Below are 17,568 nucleotides of genomic sequence, written 5' to 3' on the forward strand. Positions count from 1 at the left end.
TAGATATTGTGTGTATTTTTATATATATATATATATATATATATATATATGTGCATATATATATATATATATATATATATATATATATATATATATATATATATATATATATACATACAGTATATCTATACCTATCTATACATCTATCTATATCTAAATATCTATATATATCTATATACACACACACACACACACACACACACACACACACACACACACACACACACAGTACAACATAGTTGATGCAGGGGTGGATCTTGCTTTGGATTTTGGCCTAGACCGGGGATGTTGGGCTGGAACAGGTCGGTGACCACTGATCTCCAGTTACGCTCTACGTTTTCACGCGCACAGTCCTCGGCGAGCTCGCATTAGCTTTCGGTGTTGGCCGACGCCATGACAAAGGAGCCCACTTGGCTTCGAAACAGCCTCGCTAAGCAATAAAGGGGAAGTTATATCAGCCATTAAAAGCCGTGCATCACTTCCAATACGAACATCCCAAAATTCATCGCCGAGTTTAGCAGCAGCCCAGCGGAAGCTGCCCCGGCAAACCTTTTGATAAGGCCTGCAGACAAGTGTAAATTAAAGGCCTTAAATCATGATTTGCCGGCCGTGTGCAGACGTCCCCTTCACAGTCTGCTGGTCGGTCCGAGCAGACAGGTCATCCCGCCGTCCTGACGAATGGCTTTCATCAAGGGGGGTGCTGCTGCCAGAGAAGCTAATATTTATCTAGCAGCCGCCGACACCACCATCCAGTTTAGAACCGGATGTCACAGAGGAAAGGACTTTATTACGCTTTTCTTTGCACCTTCTCACCTCTAGTCTGCAAAACCAATCATTCTATCAACATGCTCGGACTGCATCATATTTAAACGTATTAGTGGCTGTAAGCTGGGCACAAGGTTGTTGGTTTTTTTTATCATTTTAATATGTATTTTCTACTCTTTGGGGGAGTTAAGAAAAAAAAAGATTTAAAAAAATGTATGTTTCTTTTTGCCTGTATTATTTTTTTTCTATAGTATTTATTATATTTTCCTATCAAATGAAAAACAATAAAATAAAAAGCATGTTAGGGGTTGCATTAGGGGCTATGGGTGCAGTGCCCCACCAGAAAAACATGTGCAACGGAAAGTAGTATAATAGCTGTAATACATTTTTTTTTAAATGGTGCTATAACCTTCTTTTATCACGATTTATTAATAAACAATATGTGTTTGACCACTAATAAGTAAAATGAGGCAATCACAGTTGTGTATATGTACCACTCCAGTCCTTTAGGTAATAATAAATAATAATAATTTGTTAAAATCTCAAAGTGCTACAAAGCATAAAAAAATAAAATTAAATTAAAAAAAAGGTAAAAAATAAAAATAGAAAGTTAGAATATATAATAGAAAATTAAAATACAAACAAAAACATGAAAAACACTAGATAAACTCTAGATACAACATAGAAACATAGATAAAATAGAAATAAAAACATGAAAAACACTAGATAAAACATAGAAACAGATCAAATAGAAATAAAAACATGAAAGCACTGGATAAAAAAAATAGGCAAGGAGTGCATTTAAAAACAAGAAGGCAGAGAATTTAGATCAAAGCTGTGCTAAAAAAGGTGGCTTTTTAGTGCCTTCTGAATAATGCTTGTTTTCAGAATAAAATACTTTTTTCTCTCTTAAAAGTCCTGCTAATTTGTAGATGCACAAACCTTAATTTAGGATGTCTTATCAAGTAAAAATAACGAGCTGCATGAATAGTGTTTGTATTCCTCAAATCTAGTCTTTTTTATCTTGTATTTTCTCAGCTCGTTTTTGCAGTGTACTCTATTTACTTTCTACATATAAAGTCAAATAGTCTTTTATAAGCTAAAATTGTTTTCAATAGGTGTTTATAAGTAACCTTTTACATTTATGTTGCTGTATTTGGCTGTTACATTCAATTAAAACAATGTAACATTGAGTAAAATGCACTACAAACTGCCACATGAAATAGAATACCTTCTAATTGTCCGTAATATCATCAAAAGGTTCAGATAATCTGGAGAAATCACTGCAGGTAAGCGGCAATGCTTACGTTCGATCCCTCAGGCGGTACTGCATCAAAAAGCGACATCAGTGTGTAAAGGATATCACCACATGGGCTCAGGAACACTTCAGAAAACCACTGTCTGTAACTACAGTTGGTCGCTACATCATAACTCTACTATGCAAAGCCAAAGCCATTTATCAACAACACCCAGGAACGCCGCCGGCTTCGCTGGGCCCGAGCTCATCTAAGATGGACTGATGCAAAGTGGAAAAGCGTTCTGTGGTCTGACGAGTTCACATTTCAAAGTGTTTTTGGGAAACTGTGGACATAGTGTCCTCTGGAACAAAGAGGAAACGAACCATCCGGATTGTTCTAAGCACAAATTGTAAAAGCCAGCATCTGTGATGGTATGGGGGTGTGTTAGTGCCCAAGGCATGGGTAACTTACACATCTGTGAAGGCGTCATTAATGCTGAAAGGTACATACGGGTTTGGGAGCAACACATGTTGCCATCCAAGCAACGTTATCATGGAACGCCCCTGCTTATTTCAGCTAGACAATGCCATAAAAGAGTGTGGGTACTAGACTGGCCTGCCTGTAGTCCAGACCTGTCTCCTATTGAAAATGTGTGGCGCATTATGAAGCCTAAAATACCACAACAAAGACCCCCGGACTGTTGAACAACTTAAGCTGTACATCAAGCAAGAATGGGAAAGAATTCCACTTCAAAAATGTGTCGCCTCAGTTCCCAAACCTTTACTGAGTGTTGTTAAAAGGAAAGGCCATGTAACACAGTGGTAAAAATGCCCCTGTGCCAACTTTTTTGCAATGTGTTGCTGCCATTAAATTCTAAGTTCATGATTATTTGCACAAATGAATGAAGTTTCTCAGTGTGAACATTAAATATCTTGTCTTTGCAGTCTATTCAATTGAATAAAAGGATAGGCTCAAGCACCCCCTACGACCCCAAAAAGGGACAAACGGTAGAAAATAGATGGATGGATTTGCAAATCATTGTATTTTGTTTTTATTTACCATTTACACAACGCGACAACTTCACTGCTTTTGGCTTTTGTAAGTGTTTACACACACACCACTGAGCGACAGTTTGTGGGTTATTCTGCCTAGCAACAAGTGTTTCAAATATGACCAGAAAAAATGTCCAAATAATTTAACAACTTTTATTGTTTGATTCCTTTAATACATAATTCACCCAATTGTTAATTTTGTTGTATAACCTTATTCATGTTTTAAATGTATACCTGACTGGTTTTAACCTACTCAGTGGCCTTAGTGGTTATACCAGGGGTCACCAACGCGGTGCCCGCGGGCACCAGGTAGCCCGTAAGGACCAGATGAGTAGCCCGCTGGCCTGTTCTAAAAATAGCTCAAATAGCAGCACTTACCAGTGAGCTGCCTCTATTTTTTAAATTGTATTATTTACTAGCAAGCTGGTCTCGCTTTGCCCGACATTTTTAATTCTAAGAGAGACAAAACTCAAATAGAATTTGAAAATCCAAGAAAATATTTTAAAGACTTGGTCTTCACTTGTTTAAATAAATTCATTAATTTTTTTACTTTGCTTCTTATAACTTTCAGAAAGACAATTTTAGAGAAAAAATACAACCTTAAAAATGATTTTAGGATTTTTAAACACATATACCTTTTTACCTTTTAAATTCCTTCCTCTTCTTTCCTGACAATGTAAATCAATGTTCAAGTAAATAAAATTTTTTTATTGTAAAGAATAATAAATACATTTTAATTTAATTCTTCATTTTAGCTTCTGTTTTTTCGACACAGAATATTTGTGAAATATTTCTTCAAACTTATTGTGATTAAAATTTAAAAAAAAAAATTCTCTTCTTTTTTTCGGTTGAATTTTGAATTTTAAAGAGTCGAAATTGGAGATAAACTATGTTTCAAAATTTAATTGTCATTTTTTTCGTGTTTTCTCCTCTTTTAAACCGTTCAATTAAGTGTAAATATCATTAATTATTAATAATAACATAGTTAAAGGTAAATTGAGCAAATTGGCTATTTCTGGCAATTTATTTAAGTGTGTATCAAACTGGTAGCCCTTCGCATTAATCAGTACCCAAGAAGTAGCTCTTGGTTTCAAAAAGGTTGGTGACCCCTGGGTTAGAGTGTCCGCCCTGAGATGCTGGGAATTATCTGCACGTGTGATGGAGGAATGCACAGTGCAGGGTTGAAATTCTACTGAATTTGCATTAAATCGGGTTGTTTTAGCTAATAATCATGCTGCAAGATCTAGCATGTTGCATTCAATATTTATTCCCATGGATTTCCCATTAATTCCCGTTAATTAGGCCCTACTCAGTGGCCTAGTGGTTAGAGCAGACCTGGGAAAATTAAGGCCCGGGGGCCACATGCGGCCCGTTAAGCTTTTCAATCTGGCCCGCAGGACATTCCCAAATGTATATTTTTTTTAATGTTTAAGATGGAAAGTGTAGCTGCCATTATGATGTGCAGTCATGTTTTCTAATGACCGTAAGTCTTCAACTATACAAAGTATTTCAATGGTTGGAATCTGGGCTTATGGGTGATATACCAGTTACTATGGTCATCTAATTAGTTACTATGGTCATCTAATTAGTTACTATGGCAATCTACGTCACAGCAGCTCAGACGAGGAACCAAACAGTGTGGGCGGGAAGCGTTTCCACAGACGCGGAAGGAGATTTTCACAACAAAGTTCTAAAACTTAGTGATGTATCAGATATATCAGATTGTAGGTGGGTTTATTTTGTACCCTTCGCGTTCATATTTCACTGTTTGTTGCGTTTCACTTGATTGTAAAATATGTCGATCGAAAGGGGGTTTGGCATTCATATTTTGTCAATATTCAGTGTTTTATCGTTCATAGAAAAATTACGTTTTGTAAGGCGGTCTGTCATAACGTTTTTAGCATTCAATCAGACGTTATTCTGAGGTTTTGTATTAGTGTCCCTAAAAATAGATATGCCGGCCCCCAGACACATTTTTTTCTCTAAATGTGGCCCCCCCCGAGTCAAAATAATTGCCCAGGGTTGGGTTAGAGTGTCCGCCCTGAGATCGGTAGGTCGTGAGTTCAAACCCCGGCCGAGTCATACCAAAGACTATAAAAATGGGAGCCATTACCTCCCTGCTTGGCACTCAGCATCAAGGGTTGGAATTGGGGGTTGAATCACCAAAAATGATTCCCGGGCGCGGCCACCGCTCCTGCTCACTGCTCCCCTCACCTCCCAGGGGGGTGAACAAGGGAATGGGTCAAATGCAGAGGACACATTTCATCACACCTAGTGTGTGTGACAATCATTGGTACTTTAACAAACTCCGTGGCTTGCCAGCTTGTGCACACCAGTTGTCTGAGACTCTTATTTTGTTTAGCGCAGGCAGGATGAAGCAGGGCTTTTATTGTGAAGACAGGAACCGTGCGGTCGGTCTTTAGTGTAATTTAATGCTTTAAAAAGGGCAAATGGATGGCACAAAAAGCCAAAATGCTTGTTTCCCTTGTGGTCCATAATGGACTTTTGAAATAAAGTGTTTCTCGCCTTCCTGTCGGTCGTTTTTTCTTAATAATGATCTGGCAGCAGCCAGTGATCAAGGGTGATGGGTCAAATGCAGAGAATGATTTCGCCACACCTAGTGTGTGTGTGTGTGACAATCATTGGTACTTTAACTTTTTAAATCAAGTTATTATGAAATCTTTGAGCTCCTGCGTCATGCTGGAATTTTGTCCCCCTCGCCGCAGTCCTCCCTGAGCCGGGGCGGCCATTAATATCCCATGAGGCACCGGGCCATGCTTCTGGCCGGCCGCCAGTGTCCCGGTTATCTGTCTAAACAATTTTCCCGGCTATTTCAGGACGGCGGCGGGGGGTGTGGGGCGGTGGGGAACTCTCTGCCCTTGTCTCTCTCTTTCACAGCTCGTCTTTGAGAGAACTCGGAGGGGGCGGAGCCTCTGCCTGCCCCTGAGCCCCGGCGCCCTCAATCATTCATAGCGAACATCACAAGTGCATTTCGGCGAAGCCAAAAACGTCACTTTATTATACTTCGCCATCGACGAGGAGGAGGACTAATGTCATGGTTGGATTGTTCATTTTCATATTTCAAGCCAGTAAATAATTGCATGCCTTTAAAATGCCTCCCTAATTATGCAATCATGACTAATGCCGCCGTGCTAATTGTTGCAGTGGACGAAATGGCGTGGAAAAAAAAAAAAAACGTATGAATAATAGAATGTTAATGAATGGCACCTGGGTTAATGAGAAGTTTGCGGCGGTGTAAAAACTCTTAGGGGCGAGTCTCCCATTAGATTAGCTGTTATCATGTCGACCATTCTCAGAAACTTGTGCTAATTAGCAATTAGCACAAGTTTCTGCAACGGTGGAAACTTGCAAGGCGACTTGATGAAAGTCACTTTTGGTTTCTTTAGTCCAGTAATGACCTACATTTGGACAACTTTACACACGGAATCTCCAATAAAAACCAATCATCTTAAAAAATGGAAATGGCACTTTTTGGGGGAATTTTGTATTGCAAGAACACGTGTTTTTAGTTTTTTATGCATTCCAAGTGGTAAAATACAGCATGAACGAGGTGATAATGTAACTATTCCGCCCGTAAAGAAGAAAAAAGCATCCAAAAACTATTAGCAATAATCATTGGCATTGTTAGGCCTATTTTAGGGGGGCTCGAGCCCCCCTAAAATGTTCTTAAGCCACCCTAAATAATTTAGTGTTTAAAAAAAAAAAAAAATTTTTTTTTTTTTTTTACAAATACATGCCGACATATTCATTATAAAGTGGCCCGAATATGAGTTTAAATAAATAATCATATAACCTGTCATTATTCACTCAGTTTCCCCTCACTTCATAGTGTAAGGTAGAGAGCCCCTTTAGTGCGTCGATATCCAATCCATTCCACTTGTTCATATAGAAAACGCCCACATCACTCAAAATCCAGTCCGCATTTTCTCTGCGACCTTGCTTGCGGTCCTTGGACTTGTTCATATAGAAAATGCCCACATCACTCAAAATCCAGTCCGCATTTTCTCTGCGACCTTGCTTGCGGTCCTTGGACTTGTTCATATAGAAAATGCCCACATCATTTAAAATCCAGTCCGCATTTTCTCTGCGACCTTGCTTGCGGTCCTGCAGGTGTACGAAGCACATTAGCACACAGCACTGCAGAACAAGAACCTTGTGTCTGCAATTGTAAATCATTTAGTTTTTAAGTTTTGTGTTTCTTGTAGAATCTATAAAAAGTAATATACATTAGCCTATTGTTAAAATAATGAAAAAAACATCATTAAATATATTTGTTTTATTGTATTGTTATATTTATAGCTGTTGTATTATTATAGGATGGCTTTTTAAACATTTCATAGGATTTTCAGAGGGTGGAAAAACCAAGACATTTAATATAAAATGTAAATTTAATAAATACATACAAAGAAAAAAAAAAAATGGTTAAAAGCCATCGTCCCGGGGAGCATTTAATTTCGTCCCGTGCATTTTTTTTTACCGACGACGGGACCACGTTAATCTCAAGCCCTGGAAATTACATTTTATTGTTTGCATTATTTGTTTCAGCATTGCACTTTGAAGATGGTCCCTCAGCTTTGGCTCTTTTTCAGATCAGCAGACGGACTCTAAGTCTTTCTTATTTACAGTATATATATAAACCTTTCTCATTTCTATTCAGACTTCCATACAGTATATATTTAATTTCCTTAACGGCTTGCCATAATATATATATATATATATATATATATATTATATACAAGCCAAATTATCCCGATCCAGATATTACTTTAATTCAAGTAATTAAGTAATATTTCCAGGGCTTGAATTTACAACCATTTTAGTCACATATGTGCCCAAAATGTAATCTGTGCAACTTCAAAATATTTGGGAACAAACAATTATTCTATTGTGAGCGAAAGTGGTGGCATTAGCCTCTATGTTGTGAATGAATAACATACAGGCTAATGCCACCACTTCCATTGTGTTTCAGTGTATCTTGAAGGATCATGCAAGTCATTGTTTCTTGTTGATGCAGTAAACAAAATGTCACTGTGCTAACCCATGTTTGTTGTTGTACTGAACACAGATTGAAAATAAACCGACTGAAATAATAATAACAATGAATAATTTCTAAGTCTTTGTTAGCCGTTTGTGAAGTTTTGTGCTCGTGCGCTACGTTCGCTCGCATCCTGTGCATCTCCTGGGGGCTAAGCCCCCCCTGTCCTTAAAAGCTAGTGACGCCCCTGGCAATAATGTTATGAGTGCTTACGCAGACAAACTATTTTTAGCGGCAAGTTGTCAAACATACATCAAATGTGCTGTTTTTCCCCCCCAACAACTAAAATAATAAATACATGAAACAATAATCATTTTAAAAAGCAATAAAATAAAATAATAAATAAAGTAAGAAACCAAAGACAGCTTCATTCCTGAATGGCCTTAGAGAGATTTTTGGAATCTTGTATTGCAAGAACACACGTTTTTATTTTTTTATGCATTCCAGGTGGTAAAATACAGCATGAACGAGGTGATAATGCAACTAATGGGAGTAAACTATTCCGCCCATAAAGAAGAAAAAAACATCCAAAAAGTATTAGCAATAATGTTATTATGAGTGCTTACACAGACAAACTATTTTTAGCGGCAAATTGTCAAACATACATCACATGTGCTGTTTTTTCCCCCCAACAAGTAAAATAATAAATACATGAAACAATAATCATTTTAAAAAGCAATAAAATAGAATAATAAATAAAGTAAGAAACCAAAGACAGCTTCATTACTGAATGGCCTTAGAGAGATTTTTGGAATTTTGTATTGCAAGAACACACATTTTTATTTTTTTATGCATTCCAGGTGGTAAAATACAGCATGAACGAGGTGATAATGCAACTAATGGGAGTAAACTATTCCGCCCGTAAAGAAGAAAAAAACATCCAAAAAGTATTAGCAATAATGTTATTATGAGTTCTTACACAGAGAAACTATTTTTAGCGGCAAGTTGTCAAACATACATCAAATGTGGTGTTTTTTCCCCCCAACAAGTAAAATAATAAATACATGAAACAATAATCATTTTAAAAAGCAATAAAATAGAATAATAAATAAAGTAAGAAACCAAAGACAGCTTCATTACTGAATGGCCTTAGAGATTTTTGGAATCTTGTATTGCAAGAACACACATTTTTATTTTTTTATGCATTCTAGGTGGTAAAATACAGCATGAACGAGGTGATAATGCAACTAATGTGAGTAAACTATTCCGCCCGTAAAGAAGAAAAAAACATCCAAAAAGTATTAGCAATAATGTTATTATGAGCGCTTACACAGACAAACTATTTTCAGCGGCAAGTTGTCAAACATACATCAAATGTGCTGTTTCTTCCCCCAACAAGTAGAATAATAAATACATAAAATAATTTTAAAAAGCAATAAAATAAAATATTAATAGCAATAATAAATAAAGTAAGAAACCAAAGACAGCTGCATTCCTGAATGGCCTGATATATATATATATATATATTTAATTTTTTTTATTTTTTATTTTTTTTATTTTATTTTTTTTATTGTAATTTTGAAGAATTTATCTGAATGTGCATAAACTATTTCTGTTCAAAATTGTTAGAAATGTCACATGTTAAATGTTTAAATATTAACTGTCAGTTTGCTGTTCTGTGCCAACTGTACTACTATGTGAGTACGCATGTTCTATTGTCTCATTGAAAATAAAACAGCAAAGTCCAATTGGCCGTCATCTGTTTTAATTATGAGACACAATTGTGCCAAAGTCATGATTTTTTATTTTTTTATTTCATGCTTGAAATAAGAAATTATTACTTTGAAAAAGCAGTTTTATACTTGTGAGTGTTGATGACACAGCTTTGCAACAGTTGATATTCTAGTTTCAAGCATGTTTTACTCAATATAGCTCATCAAATCTCAGCTACAAGCTGTAATATCTTACTGAGATCATTTAGGACCAAAACCCTTAAAACAAGTAAAACACTCTAACATAAAATCTGCTTAGTGAGAAGAATTATCTGACACAGAAAATAAGCAAATATCACCCTTATTTGAGATATTTCATCTTACTTAGATTTCAGTTTTGGCAATGTATGATATAAAAATGTATGCTTATGAAGTCTGCCTAGCAACAAGGGCTCGTAAGCTTAACATGACCAGGAAAAATATTCTACTTTTCTCCGTCGCTGCGTCTACAACTACTGTATTCTTCAGAAGTGGAGCTCCAGACAAGCAAAGAAGCCACGCCATAAATACCCTTGATAGAAACACCAGCAGACATCTTCAATTACATCTTGACATTTTTTTTTTAATAAAAATCACATTAATTAGTCTTAAGTCGCTTCCAATAATGATCTTCGGGAACGAATTCTTGCCGCCGTTCGGAGAAAGACGTCTCGGCGGCGTGACTTGAATAATTCAGTCGGAGCGCGGCAACACAACTTTCACTGTAATATAACGTGAATGACGAGCAGCCTGCTGCAGTGTGGAGCTGCAGAGTGATTGTACAGTCAAAGTGCTGCATGATTTATACGGCCAACTGTCCGCTGCTTCCTTCAGGGACACCATAGGCGCCTTCCTGCCTCCGCTATGGATTGATTCATCGCGCGTTAACTAAAAATGTAGTGCGGCACGTGGCGTTATTAGCAATGCAGACTTGTTGGAAGTTAAAATAATTGATATTCCACACACTCTTGCACTACAATCAAACTTCTGTATTTTACCTGGGATTTTAGCAGCGCTCACAATGCAGACTTTTTATAAGATGCTCTAGAACAGTGTTTTTCAATCTTTTTTTGAGCAGAGGCACATTTTTTGCATCGGAAAAATGCGGAGGCACACCACCAGCAGAAATCATTAAAAAACGAATCTCAGTTGACAAAAAAAAGTTGTCACAATTGTTGGATATGACTTTAAAGCATAACCAAGCATGCATCAATATAGCTCTTGTCTCAAAGTAGGTGTACTGTCACCACCTGTCACATCACACCTTGACTTATTTGGACTTTTTTGCTGTTTTCCTGTTTGTAGTGTTTTAGTTCTCATCTTGCGCTCCTATTTTGGTGGCTTTTTCTCTTTTTTTGGTATTTTCCTGTAGCAGTTTCATGTCTTCCTTTGAGCGATATTTCCCGCATCTACTTTGTTTTAGCAATCAAACATTTTTCAGTTGTTTTTATCCTTCTTTGTGGGGACATTGTTGATTGCCATGTCATGTTCGGATGTACATTGTCTTTGCTCCACAGTAAGTCTTTGCTGTCGTCCAGCATTCTGTTTTTGTTTACTTTGCAGCCAGTTCAGTTTTAGTTTCGTTCTGCAAGCTTCAATGCCTTTTCTTAGGGGCACTCACCTTTTGTTTATTTTTGGTTTAAGCATTAGACATCTTTTTACCTGCACCCTGCCTTCCGCTGTATCCGACATCTACAAAGCAATTATCTACCGGCTGCCACCTACCGATATGGAAGAGTATTACACGGTTGCTCTGCCGAGCTCTAGACAACAACACATCATTTGCAGACTATAATTACTGGTTTGCAAAAAATATTTTTTACCCAAATAGGTGAAATTAGATCATCTTCCACAGCCCACTAGACTGTATCTCACGGCACACTAGAATATTTTTCCTGGTCATAAGCTTACGACCCCTTGTTGCTAGGCAGACTTCATAGGCATACATTTTTATGTCGTATGTAGGGATGGGAATTGATAAGAGTTTCATGGTTACGATTCCACTTTTCAAGTCAGCTTAAAGATTTGGTTCCTTATCGGTTCTCTTGTCGATCCTTATTTGGAAACAAGAGAACAAAAATGTGGATTGGCATCAACTTTGTTTACTTTAAATCAGGGGTGGCCATTACATGGATGGCGAGCTAGCGGTGGATGGTCGAGGGTGTGTCAGGCATTAAAAAAAATTAACCTAAAAATAATCAATCATCAATCGTCACCAAGACGTCAGTAAAATGCATGTGTCAAACTCAAGGCCCGGGGGCCAGATCTGGCCCATGACATCATTTTATCTGGCCCACAAACACCTGGAAATGACATGTCAATAAAGTACTTCATATTTTCTCACTAAATGTAATTGATTTTTTTCATTTTGACAGAAAAAATATATGTACTGCTTGAAATTGCATGTCTTTTAAACTTTAAGAGTATCCAATATTGCAACAAATTACAGTATATTGTCATACTTTCCAAACATTTAAATAAAAATACTTAACTTTACTGCAAACTACCCACCAAATTAATAAAAATGACAATAACTGTTACATAGTTCTTTACAGCATATTACTGTAAATTGAAAAAAAACTACCAGTTTTTTGTGTTAAAATTCTGTTGACTGAGCTGCCAGTTTTTGACTGTAAAATCTAGGGTTGTTGTTTTTAACGGTGTATTACTGTAAATGGAAAGACAGTACATTTGTTTTTACAGAAGAAAAACTGCCAGTTGCCAGAATAAAAAAAAGAACTTGTACTGTTTTTCCATGAACAATATAATGTTGTAAAAACCAATGTCAATTTAAAACAAAAATTCTGGCAACTAAGCTGCCAGATTTTTCCGTAAAAAAACAAACCAAAACAGTGATACCGTAAAATGTTTTTTTAAAAAAACCCACTATATTTTACAGTAAAATTTACTAAATGTAAAGTTTTTATTGTAAAATCGACAGTCTACTCAAAACAATTAGTAATGAAATCCAGAGGCCAATTCATACATTATTCACTGTTACAGGCGGCCCTCTGATGGCAGCCATGTGGCCCTCAATGAAAACCACTTTGCTGCTATAGAAAGTAGCACATAATTCCATAATATCACCAAAGTTTGTCACGATACAGTGATACTGGAAGAAAAGCGTCCTAAATACTAAATATACTGTACATGACAACAAACTACTTTTCTGTAAAGTTAACAAAAAAAAATAAAAAATCACAATTAAGGTAAATAATAATTACAAAAACTCCCACAGAAATGTGGCTAAATGTTGCTAAACTCCAAGCCCGGCATTTAAGATCAGCTAGACGGCTTTTTAAGCTTAGTTTTTTTTTTAAGCTATTTTAACCTTGGCAGTAGGCCCACAAAATAGAAATGCTAACAATGCTAACAGCTAGCATGATAACAGCTAGCGTGCGTGGAAACCTGCGTGGCTACTTTGTGAGAACACAGAAAAGTGGGCTAAATGTGACAAAAGTTATATAAATGTGAGAAAAATATATCAGAAAATATAGTGTGGTTGTATTTATACGTAGGACACACCATACCTGTATACTAGGGGTGTAACGGTACACAACATTTTGGTTCGGTACATGCCTCGGTTTAGAGGTCACGGTTCGGTTCATTTTCAGTACAGTAAGAAAACAACAAAATACAAATTTTTTGGTTATTTATTTACCAAATGTGTAAACAATGGCATAACATACATATACACACAGGGTCCATTGCCAGGGTTAATGTGGTCAACATATATAAAATAAAAACTAAATAAGATAAGGCTCAGAATGGTTTCTTAACAAAACCTTTCTACATATAAAGTGCTTTTTTTGATTGATTGATTGATTGAGACTTTTATTAGTAGATTGCACAGTACACTACATATTCCGTACAATTGACCACTAAATGGTAACACCCCAATACGTTTTTCAACTTGTTTAAGTCGGGGTCCACGTTAATCAACATTAAACTGCCTCAAGTTGTTGCTCAGATTAAAAAAAAAAGACAAAACTTTTCTTCTACATATAAAAAGTGCAACACAGGGGCGTCACTAGTTTTTAAGGACAGGGGGGGCTTAGCCCCCAGGAGATGCACGGATGCGAGCGAACGTAGCGCACGAGCACAAAACTTCACAAACGGCTAACAAAGACTTGGAAATTAATCATTGTTATTATTATTTCAGTCGGTTTATTTTCAATGTGTGTTCAGTACAACAACAAACATGGGTTAGCACAGTGACATTTTGTTTACTGCATCAACAAGAAACAATGACTTGCATGATCCTTCAAGATACACTGAAACACAATGAAAGTGGTGGCATTAGCCTCTATGTTTTTCATTCACAACATAGAGGCTAATGCCACCACTCTAGCTCACAATACAATAATCGTTTATTCCCAAATATTTTGAAGTTGCACAGATTTCATTTTGGGCACATATGTGACTAAAATGGTTGTAAATTCAAGCCCTGGAAATATTACTTAATTACTTGAATTAAAGTAATATCTGGATCGGGATAATTTGGCTTGTATATAATATATTTATATATATATTATGGCAAGCCGTTATGGAAATTAAATATATATGGAAGTCTAAATAGAAATGAGAAACGTTTATATATACTGTAAATAAGAAAGACTTAGAGTCCGTCTGCTGATCTGAAAAAGAGCCAAAGCTGTCAAAGAGCTGAGGGACCATCTTCAAAGTGCAATGCTGAAACAAATAATGCAAACAATAAAATGTAACTTCCAGGGTTTGAGATTAACGTAGTCCCGTCGTCCCGGAGATGGTAAAAAAAAATGCACAGGACGAAATTAAATGCTCCCCGGGACGATGGCTTTTAACCATTTTTTTCTTTATTTATTCATTTTACATTTTATATTAAATATCTTGGTTTTTCCACCCTCTGAAAATCCTATGAAATGTTTAACAAGCCATCCTATAATAATACAACAGCTATTAATGTAACAATACAATAAAACAAATATATTTAATGATGTTTTTTTCATTATTTTAACAATAGGCTAATGTATATTACTTTATATAGATTCTACAAGAAACACAAAACTTAAAAACTAAATTATTTACAATTGCAGACACAAGGTTCTTGTTCTGCAGTGCTGTGTGCTAATGTGCTTCGTACACCTGCAGGACCGCAAGCAAGGTCGCAGAGAAAATGCAGACTGGATTTTGAGTGATGTGGGCTTTTTCTATATGAACAAGTGGAATGGATTGGATACCGACGCACTAAAGGGGCTCTCTACCTTACGATTATTTATTTAAACTCATATTCGGGCCACTTTATAATGAATATGTCGACATTTGTAAAAAAAATAAAATAAAATAAACTTTTTTTTTTCTTTTTTTTTTTAACACCAAATTATTTAGGGGTTCTTAAGAACATTTTAGGGGGGCTTGAGCCCCCCTAAAATAGGCCTAACAACGCCAATGGTGCAACATTAAACAGTTTCAAGTCAACTCCGCCTCAGATGAACTTTTCTTCCCCCCGCCCCCAGCCTGGCTAACTTGGCAGTAAGAGGATATATGGGCTCATTGTTCTTCCACCATAGAAGTGGGTCAAAATGTAGTTTCTAATGCAATATGCTCTTAAATCTGCTGCTATAAAAACATTTGCTATTGCTTTAGCCCTGTCTGACTCGCCGAGGAGAGGCTGCTTGAATGCGGTGGTGACGCTTCAAATGGGTTAGCAGGTTTGACGTGTTGTCAGAAGCAGCTGCTTTGTCCTCCATTTTTGTATCGCGCCAAAGTGTTCCCAAACGGGAGATCTTAACGAGGCAGGAGGGTCTTCCAGCTCTGGCTTTTACATGTTGTCGTAGCCCGGTCGTTGCTAGCATGCCGTGTGTTGTGCCTCGGTGTGCATTGTTTACACAACGTGCGGTACGCTACTTAATATGTCCGTGTGGAAACTCGTTCGGTACACCTCCGAACCGGAACCCCCGTACCGAAACGGTTCAATACAAATACACGTACCGTTACACCCCTACTGTATACTCTTGCTTCAATAGACAGTTGTTAAAGTGCTAAATGTCAATGTGACAAGCAACATGCTAATGCTAGCACCGAGCAACGTAAGTGTGATGTACATTTTTGTTGTGTTCAATTTACGTCCCAGACGAGTTATGAGCGTTCCAGTTACGAGGCCAGAAACCACCAAGTAACTTTAACTTGGACCACATTGTCAGTTGTTATGTAGAGCTACACCTTCCATCATTTTCAGCAGACTGCATTGCAAAATGATTACGCCCGCTCACGCGAGAGCCACCCAGGAATGGGCCATATGAACACCTTCCCTACAGTAACTTAAATATGTGCACAAAAGCAAAAATACATGGAAAAAAAAGCGTATCTTTGGCATGGCGAGAACCCGAGTAAGAGGCTCACTAACACTGCAAATATTCCTCCATTCGTCCCCGTTAAATGTCCCGACTGGAGACACGCAATTAGCGAGTGACTCACCTCTCATTTCCTGACTAACATTCAACGCGAGATCAGAGTGGAGTTACTTCCACGAGCTCTGGCCATCTTAGCCTGATGCAAAGAGCAGGCTGGCTGTAATTATTCAGATTGCCCTCCATTATTATCTGGAGGAGCTGCTTTAATGGCCTCAGAAGGCCTAAAAAGTCTTGCGTGCATTATGCTTTTTGCATGTGGGCTGAAATGCTGGCAGAAATAAATGAAGGGGTTTGCTCGGACATATTTGTTACGGGGCATAAAGGCGCTTTTTTTTTTTTTTTTTTTTTACAAAATATAGTCCGATTTTTACATTCGTCTCTGCAAGGTTTCTGCCGATTTAAATCTCGTTGCAGATATTTCACCTAAGATGAAGGAAGCATCTGAACATGACAACTTTACTTTTGAAATACATTAAAAATATCAAGGTGGAAAATATAGGAATCAATAGTGTCAATTCACTTAATACCATCATGGAGACCATCCTGTCAACACACCTCCAAATCAATAAGATAACGTGTTTTAAGCACTTGCTTATAATACAACCATAGGGTGTAAATCCTGTCAACACACCTTCAACTTAAGACTGATTTTACAAGTGAGTGTTCTCGTTTGTGAGACCCACTGGGGCTCAATCCTGTCAACACAGCTGCAACCTAAAAAAAAAAATTGCATTTTTAAACGAAAAAAACCCTTGTTCGTAAGACAACTATAGGAATCAACAGTGTCAATTCACTCAATACCACCATGGAGTGCATCCTGTCAACACACCTCCAAATCAATAATATAACGTGTTTGTAAGCACTAGCTTATAATACAATCATAGGGTGTAAATCCTGTCAACACACCATTCAACTTAAGACTGATTTTACAAGTGAGTGTTCTCGTTTGTGAGACCCACTGGGGCTCAATCCTGTCAACACAGCTCCAACCTAAAAAAAATTGCATTTTTAAACGAAAAAAACCCTTGTTCGTAAGACAACTATAGGAATCAGTGTCAATTCTCTCAATACCACCATGGAGTGCATCCTGTCAACACACCTCCAAATCAATAAGATAACGTGTTTGTAAGCACTAGCTTATAATACAATCATAGGGTGTAAATCCTGTCAACACACCATTCAACTTAAGACCGATTTTACAAGTGAGTGTTCTCGTTACACAATCATAGGGTGTAAATCCTGTCAACACACCTTCAACTTAAGACTGATTTTACAAGTGAGTGTTCTCGTTTGTGAGACCCACTGGGGCTCAATCCTGTCAACACAGCTCCAACCTAAAAAAAAAATAGCATTTTTAAACAGAAAAAAACCCTT

The 17,568-nt window shown here is 37.1% G+C and overlaps 1 protein-coding gene across 2 annotated transcripts in view; it reads right to left on the bottom strand.

The window, feature by feature from the left end:
• Positions 1-2,270, bottom strand: part of LOC133639217 (mineralocorticoid receptor-like) — a 261,889-nt gene extending 259,619 nt beyond the window's left edge. Inside the window, exon 1 of one of the 2 annotated variants that reach the window (XM_062032371.1) lies at positions 2,073-2,270. The gene's annotated coding sequence lies outside the window, so the exon portion shown is untranslated. Of the gene's footprint in view, positions 1-1,996; positions 2,018-2,072 lie in introns of those variants that run through there. The other variant, XM_062032374.1, reaches the window with a different exon arrangement.
• Positions 2,271-17,568: the final 15,298 nt, after the last annotated feature.

The sequence above is a fragment of the Entelurus aequoreus genome, linkage group LG22 (genome assembly GCF_033978785.1).
Source record: "Entelurus aequoreus isolate RoL-2023_Sb linkage group LG22, RoL_Eaeq_v1.1, whole genome shotgun sequence".
NCBI lineage: Eukaryota > Metazoa > Chordata > Actinopteri > Syngnathiformes > Syngnathidae > Entelurus > Entelurus aequoreus.